The 10,416-nt window shown below is 39.3% G+C and overlaps 1 long non-coding RNA gene across 3 annotated transcripts in view; it reads right to left on the bottom strand.

Annotated features, from left to right (window-relative positions):
• Positions 1 to 8,990, bottom strand: part of LOC107836585 (uncharacterized) — a 28,310-nt gene extending 19,320 nt beyond the window's left edge. For all 3 annotated transcript variants that reach the window (XR_001662508.1, XR_001662506.1, XR_001662507.1), the window contains exons 1-2: positions 8,903 to 8,990; positions 4,633 to 4,735 (exon numbers count right to left, since the gene is read on the bottom strand). This is a non-coding gene — a long non-coding RNA (uncharacterized LOC107836585). The remainder of the gene's footprint in view (positions 1 to 4,632; positions 4,736 to 8,902) is intronic.
• Between the last annotated feature and the right edge of the window lie 1,426 nt (positions 8,991 to 10,416).

Consider the following 10,416-nt stretch of genomic DNA (forward strand, 5'->3'; position numbering starts at 1 on the left):
GCTGGAAATCTCCCCTGTCTAATTAATACTTTGCTAACTGACTTGTCATTAAGTCTTTAATTTACCATCTGAGATTTTTAAAAACTGGAGTTTATGTGTTGGATAATTCAGGCTCCTGAACTGACATTAAATTATTGGAAGATGAAAACTTGTCACTTAGTGAGTACAAGTTAAACAAAAATATTACAGTTTTTATTTTTATACATGCAAAAATCTCAATCCACAAAGATCTTCTGTGTAACATGATGGATGATTACAGAAGATTTTTTGCTGTCATAAGGAGAAAGTTAGATTTTTTTGGTGTTTTAGTTGAAATGTGAAAACACTAAAGTATATTTCTGAATCCCAGATAACTCAGTGTTGGAGTAAGGTAAAATGCATACAAACTGTGGGGTGTTTTTTGTTTTTTTAGGTTGTGAAAAGTTAAGGACATGATTGCAACATGAATGCAGACCAGGTCATGCTGTAAAACTCAAATCCATGTCATCTTCAGCTCATATATTTACAGTTTTTGTTGTATTTTTTTTCTTTTTTTACAAAATACTTGGTTCTGTCATTATAAAGCAAATATACTCCGGAGTTTCACAAAAACATTAAACTAATTTCTCTTGACTTTCTAACTAGATGTGTTTTTACAGTATTTCATACTAAAGAATGTATTTACTTTGCCAGTTGAATTGTGAAAAACAAAAATGAAAAAAAAAATGAAGGTTTTAGGTTTAGGTTGCTATGTATAGTTACTATCTCTGCTTTTCTGTAAGTTTTGCCTCATTTGTGGGACACTACAGGGCCTTACTTTGTTTAAAGTTTCATAAATAATACCACAATCCAACAATTTTACAAAATAAGTGAGTAGTTAGTTACTTTTCCAATCTGTTACTGTTAGATTGTTACCATATTTATCTGTTTCTTTTGTTGTCACTAAACAAAACAAACAAACAAAGAAACCCCTGATGTATTCATGCTGTTTGTTTCTCTCCTACTTCTTGGAAGGTAGCTGAGTGCTAGTGGAAGGTATCCAATCCCACGGCTCTGTCAGTGCATATGTGTGGCTGCGCTCGCGAGATGGTGAACAGAACAGCCTTTACTCTGTGAAAGTAAATGCATTATTCTGAATCCATGGGTAATGCAGACAAAAATGGCATCTTAACAGACATGCAGCTCGGTGGAAAGAGTTTAAATATGAAGAAGCACTTTAAGACACAAAGCTACACAATGGTTGCCAGTTCAAACGGAGATGTCAGCGCTACAGCTGGCGTCTCCAAAACAATGGACACCCTTTAGTTCAGCTAAAGCTGTCGGTCCGGGGGAGATTGTGGAGTTTGTTTCCGGACACATGGTGGAGGAAATGCTACATCTGAAAGGAGGAATGCATCATGTCATGGCTCTAAAATAAATAAACCCTCTCACTACTTATCACTGACAAATGAACGTTAACTGCTGATCATTCAAAAGACTTAAATCTGTTTTTCTCAGTATTCCATACATAGTTTTCTATGCAAGTTGTTGTTTAGAGTTGTAAATAGGCTGTTAGAATGAGAGCTTTTCAGGATGTGCTGCAAAGGAAAAAGAAGACTGACAGTCCTGTACTGACTGCTGTTGGTCTGTAATGCTTAGAAATATGTTGACATTTCTGAAATAAACTTTCCCGTCTGCAAATAGACTTTATAAATAATTTTCCAGTTGCACAAAAAAAGTGCCTTAAGAAAAAAAAAAAATGTGTCTACATTTTCTGGGATCATCTTTAAACTCTTCAAAAGACTAATTGATTCCTTTAAACTTCAAATATTTAATATTTTCATTACGTAATCACGACCACAGCCCCTTTTCAGAAGAACATTCGCTCTTTCATCTGCTTTTTAAGAATTACATTTAAAACCAAATGAGAAAAAGTGTTTAGTGATTATGCTTCAAAGCTGGACCTGCCAAAAGCGCAGGACAGTGAAAATAGTTTAATTTTAGCAATGAGTTCACTTAAAAGAACCACGTCTTTCAAATGTGATACACAGATTTGAGCACAGGACCAAGGAAATTGGAGGAAATTAACAAACATGCAACTCTTCACAGCAGATGCTCGGGGTTCTTTGCAATGAAACTACACAAGTTAAATTTGCAATGTTGTTATCCTGTAATTTGCAAAATGACAAAATGCTAGTCTGATGCACTAAGCACCTTCAATTGCAGCTCATTAACTCAGTCAGGGGGAACCATTTTACAGGCATGGAGAAAAACTATTAGAATACTTCTATTAAATGGAAGAATAAATATCCGGTTGAAGCACAATGTGTCTTCATTTTGGCCCAAATGTGATATATGCCGTTGCCATGGTAATGTGGCGATTGCTACAGCCCTCCTCCCAGCTGTTGGTGGGTTTTGTGTGCAGGAGGGCGAGGGTAAAAAGAAAGAGGGAGACTGTGTGTTTGTGTGCGTGCACACATGCATTGATGCCGCCTCCGTGCTGTGTTCCCCTTTCAGCCCTCAGAATAGTGTCTCTACTAATCCGTGAAAGTTGCGGTGCTCTGAACTAGTGGCCAAGGCTTTTCCCACTGAACCAAGGCCCAGGGTCCGCGCTCGACTTCACACTTGATTGGTCCCTCCTGCGGCAGACCTCTCCTCCCCACTAGGCGTGGGCCAGTCCCCCTCGCCGGTCTCCCCCGGCACTGCCGAGTCGCCTCTCCCCACCTTAATTACCAGTGCTTGAGTCGCGGCCTCACCAACAAACCATTAAAGTCTGGCCAGCCTAACCTTACAAGCCCTCACACATCCAACGCTTAGCACCTTCACGGAGACAAGCTGAAGATCAGCCCCAACTCCACCAACCAAGCACCTGTTTGTGCCTGCGACGCCCCGCAGCACTCTGGACTCGCCTGCTGTTGGTGCAGGTGCTGTTGTCCTGCTCCTCCTGCAGTGGAGGTGATGTGTTTATTTGACCTGCATTGAGAAGATGAGACGGGCCTATCTCCTTGTTCTGTTCTATGAAAAGAACTCTGAGTTCTTTGATAAATGACCCCTTCAAACCCACACTGAGCTCTGGGAAAAACCTGAGTTGATGTGTAAACCACTCGGAACTGACCCTGCACTTCCTGTTTCAAACTTTGTACATGTTTTCAGAAAGTGACATGAATGTGGAGCTGTGATCCTATTCCACAGTGTAAATTTAGAACTAGAATAAGCCAATTTTCTATTTTGGTGTGCCTACTAAGTTTAAGACTGCTGCAGAAATAGTCAGACCATATGGGAGTGAGCAGGTGAAATGCAATGACCTGGCAAATGGTCCAGAAACTGATGAGAGTCGAGTACACGTCAGAAGGCACTGGGTGTGCTGGCACAAACTTTACCCAGGATGTGGATCAGACAAACACCCAGCACTCGTTAGTTTATTGCTCTCTTATTAGGAACATTTTTTGCCTTGCACGGATTGGCAGAGTCCCGCTAGCCACCCTCTTCACATGGCCCAGGCTCTGTCAGGACTGATCAAAAGACGTTTCTTCACATCTCCAGACGCCAGGGAAAAAAGGAGAAGAAAAGAGGGAGAGAAGAAAAGAGCCAGAAGGGGGCATACTGCTCTCTCTTTACTCTGGTGTTTTGGTGAATGAGGACTTTTCACAATACCCTCTCCTTTCTCTTTTTTTTCTTTTTTCATTCTTTCACTGGCAAAAAAAGAGAGAAAGAAATAGCATTTCCCAACGCGTTTGCGCCAAATTGTTCTTGCCATATCAAAAACAATTATCCTCAGGTTAAGAATGTGCCTGCAGAATTACAACCGATCCAGGGGGAGAAAGCAGTCTTCACAAATTTGACTGGCTTCCAGGCAGCCAAGACCCCCTCGAAGTGGTAATGAAAAGTGTAACTTTAGCCTCCCAGCTGTACGTCTCAATCCATAATCCTTCCCCAAAAACCTCACCGTAGAGCCGCCTACCACTCCCATGGCGTTCCCAGCCTTTGCCGGGCTGGGCCTGCACTGATTTATGTGGCAGTCCTGAGTCATACTCTCAACCTGAAAAGGATTTGCTCTCCTATATTTACAGGGGTAGTCAGGCCGGCTCTCTTGAAATACAGAAAGCCCTGTCTCCGGGCCTCAGTCCCCACGGTTTTTTCCCCTTCTCTGCCTCAGTAACAAGGACATCTGGGACCTTACAAGAATCAGCCGAGTCTCCAGTGTTTTTATGATGGAGTCTTTCTGCAGAGGAGAGGTGAGTTTCTCTGTGTGTATTGCCTTAATTTGTGCCAGAGGTATCTGCAACAGATTACAGTAGCAGGGTCAGGCCTAAGCTCAGCACTATCCGGTCATTTGGCCTGCAACTTAACAACAGACCCAGAAACCTGAAAAAAACAAGCGGAGCATGTTCTTGTCGTAAAACTGTGTTTATTGATATTTACTTGCTCATCGCCAATTAGTTATAAATATGTTTTTTTTTTTTTTTTTAAACAAGTACAATACAATTTTGGTAAACCAGTTGTTCTGTGAAACAGATAATTGAAGTAATTTCTAGTCAATAATTCTAAAAAATTCAGAAGAAGCATGAAAATCTGAACATGAGATTAAGGATTTTCAGACTTTTTACAAACGTAAGCAGATATCTCTGACTTTTTTTTTTTTTCTCCAAAAAAGGCACAGCTAGCACTACTTACCCTTAAAGCTTGACTAAAGTTCTGGTTAAACTGGAGTGTTGACATGTTGGTAGCGCTATGATTGTAGATGGTGGTGGTCCACTCTGCCGCCGCGGATCCATCCCTGTAGAACAAACAAGCCAAGGTGACCTCTAGACTCCTGGGTTTGTACATCCTGTGGTCAGCTGTCTACGTAGTGTGATGGAGAGCACAGCGGGTGGTTGAAGCAGCCTCTAAGAAAGGGATAACTTCATCTCATTTATATATATCAGTGCACACGTGTGTGCGCATGCAGGATGTGAATGCACATGAATGTATTGTATGTGTGTGCCTTTGTGTGACAGCCAGGTGGTTAATGCTAAGCACCATTTGGCACCTTCTGTGCAGGAAAATGAAAGCATCAATGCTTTCGACATGCACAGCGCATGCCTGAAATGATCCACGTTTTTGCACCTGATATGTTGGTTAAAGGCCCAAATTAAGAGCTTTTGCCCCGGCAAAATTTCAGATGAAATTGCTCCTACCATCTCCTGACAAGAATCTCAAAGAAATGCGTCATGGCCTGAGAACGACGTCTCAGGCAATGTAAACGCAGACAAAATGGCTGCTGTTGCTAAGCTAACACAGGGGAAGGAAGATGGAGCTGATGCTCACGCTGCTGCACAAAAACATCAAACGAGAGGTTAACTCTTTATGACTTTCGAGCAAGAAGCATGCCGAGGTGTTAAATTTTGCCCATTTTGTCCAGTTTGTGTTGGCAGCTAACTGTTACTGTCGTCTACAGTATTCCACGTGTGCGGCAACGTGACTGACCCATAGAGCCTTGCAAGTCAAGGCTACGCCAGAACTCAGCGCTCACGTAATTTAGCTTTCCCAGCATGACGTAGTTTACAAATTTGCACAATGTAGGGAACAATAGAGTAAATAAAATAACGGCACACTCTTCAAATGACTTTAGTTTTCGGAAAAGAGTGACTACATAAATATTTTCCGCTCAGATTCTAAGTTTTGAGACGAGCAAATGTGACAGCCTCATACGTAAGTCTGTTTGAGTCTTTTCAGTTAAAAGCCTTCCAAGTTCGACACGAGGAAGCCTTTGGAATTTCTTTTTTATCCTTCGATTCTTTCAGTGCAATGGACTAACTTTGGAAAATCATGTAAGAGATAGTTTTCTTTGAGATTCAAAGGGTAAGATTGGTAAGTTTTTTTTTCTTCCCCCAGCAAAGTTTCCCCGCTGATCAGTTTTTTTAAGTTGCGTTGAAGTGAATACATTCCGCATGTTTTACAGTAATAACGTAGTTGAGAATGTAAAAACGCAAAAAAAAAGAAAAAGATGGAATAATAATGCATCAAAATGCAGTGTTATTTTATCTTTTTTGAATAAAACAGAATAATTTTACTTTTTAAATACCCGCCTTTTTTACGTAAATGTTCAAATCCAATTTTCCATTAAACATTTTATTAAATACTAAATTTGCTTAAATAAAACAACTGATCTGAACTCTATTTTCATCAAAAAGAAAATATTTATTGTTAAGACTTTGACCACAGTTGACCTACTGATGTAAATACAATTCAAAAGATTGTTAAGGAATAAAACATTTGTGTTGTCGGGATATCTAACAGTCCTGATGAGTAGGAGGGACACTGCTGACAGTTCAATGTCCTCTCTACAGACAAACATACAAAAAACAGATGGCGGCCTTTCATTTCCGAAACTAAGAGAAGTTTCACACTTGGAGACTTGGAGTGTCTTAGAAACACATTTGATTTGAGTCAGAGGCTTTGATCAAAAACTGGGATTCTTATTTATCATTGCATATTATTTGATTAGGATGAGAGCTTTTTATTCCAGACAATGTCCCTTGAAGAAACAAAAAAAAGGACTTGAAATAAGGGAATCTCGCCAATTAGATACAACCTTGAAAGAGCGCTCTGACGGATTTCCGTGTCTTTTGAAGCTGCACACGAAGTTCTGCAAATGTTAAAAACAATGGAAAAGAAATACAAAGAGACGCATTACCAGATGGCTTTTGCAACAAACAGCTAAACTAACAAAAAAGTACGAAGGAAGTAATTACTTTTTCATTGTTTTAGCTTATTCTGTTTGTCTGACATAAGCTAAAAACTTTAATAATTCTCAAACAAGTCGCTGTGCTGTGTTGAATTTTAGATCAGAAACATATTGTCCTTTTGCTATTCTTTTAATAAATCATATTCACTCGCTCAAGGATATTTTTAAAAGAATAATTTTTACGATAAAATTTAGACATCCTTCATTTTTATTTATTACAAAAATATAGCTTCTTACATGTTTTATAAAAAAGAACATAAAATATGTATTTTTTTCAATTGTTGCTTTACATTTATTCGTAGCCATTTTCAAAAGAAATGACATTTTATTTTTTTATTTTCAAATTGGCAAAAATGCGGTTAAATTACAGCAATAACCACAAATTAATTATTTTTGCACTACTTTAATTTCACAGTAGTAATAATAAATACAGCGACGCTGTACGTTCTTTTTTTTTTTAATAAGAGATGTTTTAAATTTATCGGCATTTTAAAAATCTACCGGAAGAATTTTTTTTTTCTTCCGATATAATCTTTATATATATTCGAAATTTAGATTTTCTAAAAACTCAATCAAAAAAACAATGCAAGAAAAAAAAAAAAGCAATTATTATATCCCCGGCACCTTGATACGGTAAGCCGTTTAGTGGTTCGGGTTTTTAATTTGCCACGTTTTTCCCGATCGCAAACTTTTATTTTTTCGTATGCTGCTTAATTTAGTTTTCTTTGAAAAAGTTATTTTATTGATTTTCTGAAGTAACAAACCTACATATACCTATGATGATGATGATGATGAAGATGAAAGTGATGGAAAGGACTGTGATCTCAGCACAGTGTCTCTTTAAGGACATGCATTAAAAAAAAAAAAAGTGAGGAACCCTCTTATATAACAGACCTCATTTTCCTTCTGTTGAGTTAAAGTTATTCACCTAAAAGTTCTGGTAACATATCTATTTGTATGTACCTTAATTTAGCCCAGCCATAATTCTGGTGTACAAAAGACACATGTCAGAGTCACACCGCTGATGAGAAATAAATAGGAAAAGGGGTTCTGTGGATGTTCTTCAAAGGAGCTCCAATTTCACACCGTCAAATAAAAGCACCCTTATAGGCACATGAGTGATAATCCTGCTTTTTGGACTTAAAGCTTTTTCTTTGACATAGTTACATTTCAGTCATTCTGATATATTTATTAATATTATTTTGGGTGAAGATTTAAAGAATGTGGACGATGTGTTTTTGTGGCTCAAAGAGAATAGTTTCTTTTTCCCACATTCAGGTATATTTAGAGGACTTCTTGCATTATAGTAAATCTGATAATTTACTATGTGGCACATCTCAGCTTTCTGACCTTAACAGTGCTTTGCATACCTCTAGGTTGCTGCCATAGGCACAAGACACAAACACATGATGTAGGACACATTTGCATGTTGCTGCATATGTCGACTGGAAAGCCTTTGATAGAAGTCTGAAGTCAAGTGTGTAACTGATGGAGGAGAAAAAAACTTTAGAAGATGCTGAGAGTATCCGAAACTTTCTCTTTCTTCTTGAATGATAAATCCATCTAGTTTTAAGCCTTTAGAATACAATTATATTACCAAGTAGTATTATTTCTTGTTTTAAATTTACTCAGTTACACTTGATGTTCTCATAATTAAGACTTGACCTGCATTATGTAACCAGGAAGTTGACTGCCAACATCCTGCAGCTTGTTTTCTGTGACATCTCATTGATGCGTCTGTATTAGTTTCCACGCACTCCTGACATGCACTCTGTAGTAGCAGAAGTGACAGCCCTTATCCCTCCTTTGTGCCCCCCTTCATACTGAGACTCGGATTTTAGGGACGGACAGCTCAGGACAGGACAACTGCATCAATGCTGACTGAGCCTGAGCTACGTTTGCAGCAGAAGGCCACACTCTGCTGAAACTTTCTTGGACTCGACAGTTTGTGCTTGAGAGAAACAGCTGATCCTTCTTATGCTACACAACTCTAGTTTTTGGCTTAGCAAAAGTGAGCAGAGTTACCTGTGGAGTGTGTAAAGTCTCGACCAGATTACAACGTTCAGAGTCCATGAACCAAAATCCCTATTTAGCGTTTTAAACGTTCCTAAATGTGGCAGATATGCAACAAAATCACCGCAGTTTCAAAGTATTTGGTTAAATAATGAAAGAACATGATAATAAAAAATTCACACATTGTAAATAAGATGCTATTACCGTCAAAATATGTAGGCCAGATTCTTTACAGCAAACAGAGAAGTTTCCTCCCAGGCAGCACCAGGAGGTGCTGTAAAGCAGTTAGCCTTTGATAGTACAGCAGCAGCAAAAACAAACATGGCTGACGATGGGGCCGCGGCCGACGGTGGAGCAGGCTGGTTCAGAGAGTCGATGTGAGATTAAGACTTGAATTTTTCGAGCCCGGAGCGTCAATATCAAACAAGATCCCCCTCCATGCCCAGTTACCTGGGGCTCGGAAAGGAAATGCACCCTGCCATGGTCTCGGCTCCCAGATTCTAAGGCTCGTTGAAAAAAGTAGAGCGCCGATGTTAGCATGGTGGCTATGAAGCGTTGAGCAATGCGTAGCACCCTGCAATGCGACATGCTGTAATCAATGCGAAGGTGGGTCTTTTTCTAAGTAGGCAATCTGAAAATGACTAGGCACCTATGCTGTTCAGTTTATGTCTGTATTTTTGCAAATTATAACTTTATGTGAAAAATGCCCACTTTAGTTAATTCTGTTTTTGCTTGAAAGGAGAAAAAAAAAAGTGCAGCACTATCTCTTCAGGCAGGCAGCTCAAAGAAGTTTCAAACCATTTCATTGCATCCATCTGCTCAACTAATTGCTACAAACTTTGGCTTTTAGGTGACAGCATGTGAAAAGAATGGGTTTTGTTCTGAAATAGCGAATTGATTGAGGCAGGAAACGGTCCCTTGAGTCTCAGATTAGGTTGTGCAGAAAGTGTTAAACTAAAAGACAAAGTGAGGCGACCTGGTCCTCCTTCGTCCTCATCTGAAGTGCTAAACCTCACCCTGACTTTGTAACGCCTTGGCTTGTGAGTCACAACTGTGAAGATATAATGTTATTTAAACCCAATCTGTCACCAAATGGAGCGAAAGAAAAAAAATGCTTGCCAAGTGCACAAATCTAACATTACCACTTATGAGACACACACTCCCACGCAGACGGACACGCACACAATTCCCTATCTGTCATTACACGGGCGAAATCAGCAATTAATCATAAAAAAAGGGAATTTATGGAGTTGTCATTATCACGATCACTTCCACAGGTCAGGTTAGGGATAATTGACAGAAGCATCAACACGTATTATGACACAATTATGTAAAATAATTAGTTTCAAATGGTAATAAAGAAAAATCTAAAAATATTTTGTTAATTTGATAACATACTGTAATGAATAATTTCCCGCTGATAGATATTATGCCATCCCTCTTGGGTCTTAGCTGTTGCCTCAGCGCGTGACCCATTTCGCCTTTTAAACGAACCAGAAAGATTGCTAATTTTGACAGCTCAATTCGCGGGTAACCAACCCTTAACAAGTCTGCCACCCTCTGCAGCAATATTGAAATTCCAAGTGACAGACAAGAAGCGACGGCATGGCGGTGCCCTGATGGTGCCCAGGTGGTGCTTGTGGTTTCTGAAAATGCATGCTGCCACATGTCCACGATGGACGGATGGCCACGATCCACAGAAAAGTTACTTTTGACAT

The sequence above is a fragment of the Poecilia formosa genome, unplaced genomic scaffold (genome assembly GCF_000485575.1).
Source record: "Poecilia formosa unplaced genomic scaffold, Poecilia_formosa-5.1.2 Scaffold68, whole genome shotgun sequence".
In the NCBI taxonomy this organism is placed as follows: Eukaryota; Metazoa; Chordata; class Actinopteri; order Cyprinodontiformes; family Poeciliidae; genus Poecilia; species Poecilia formosa.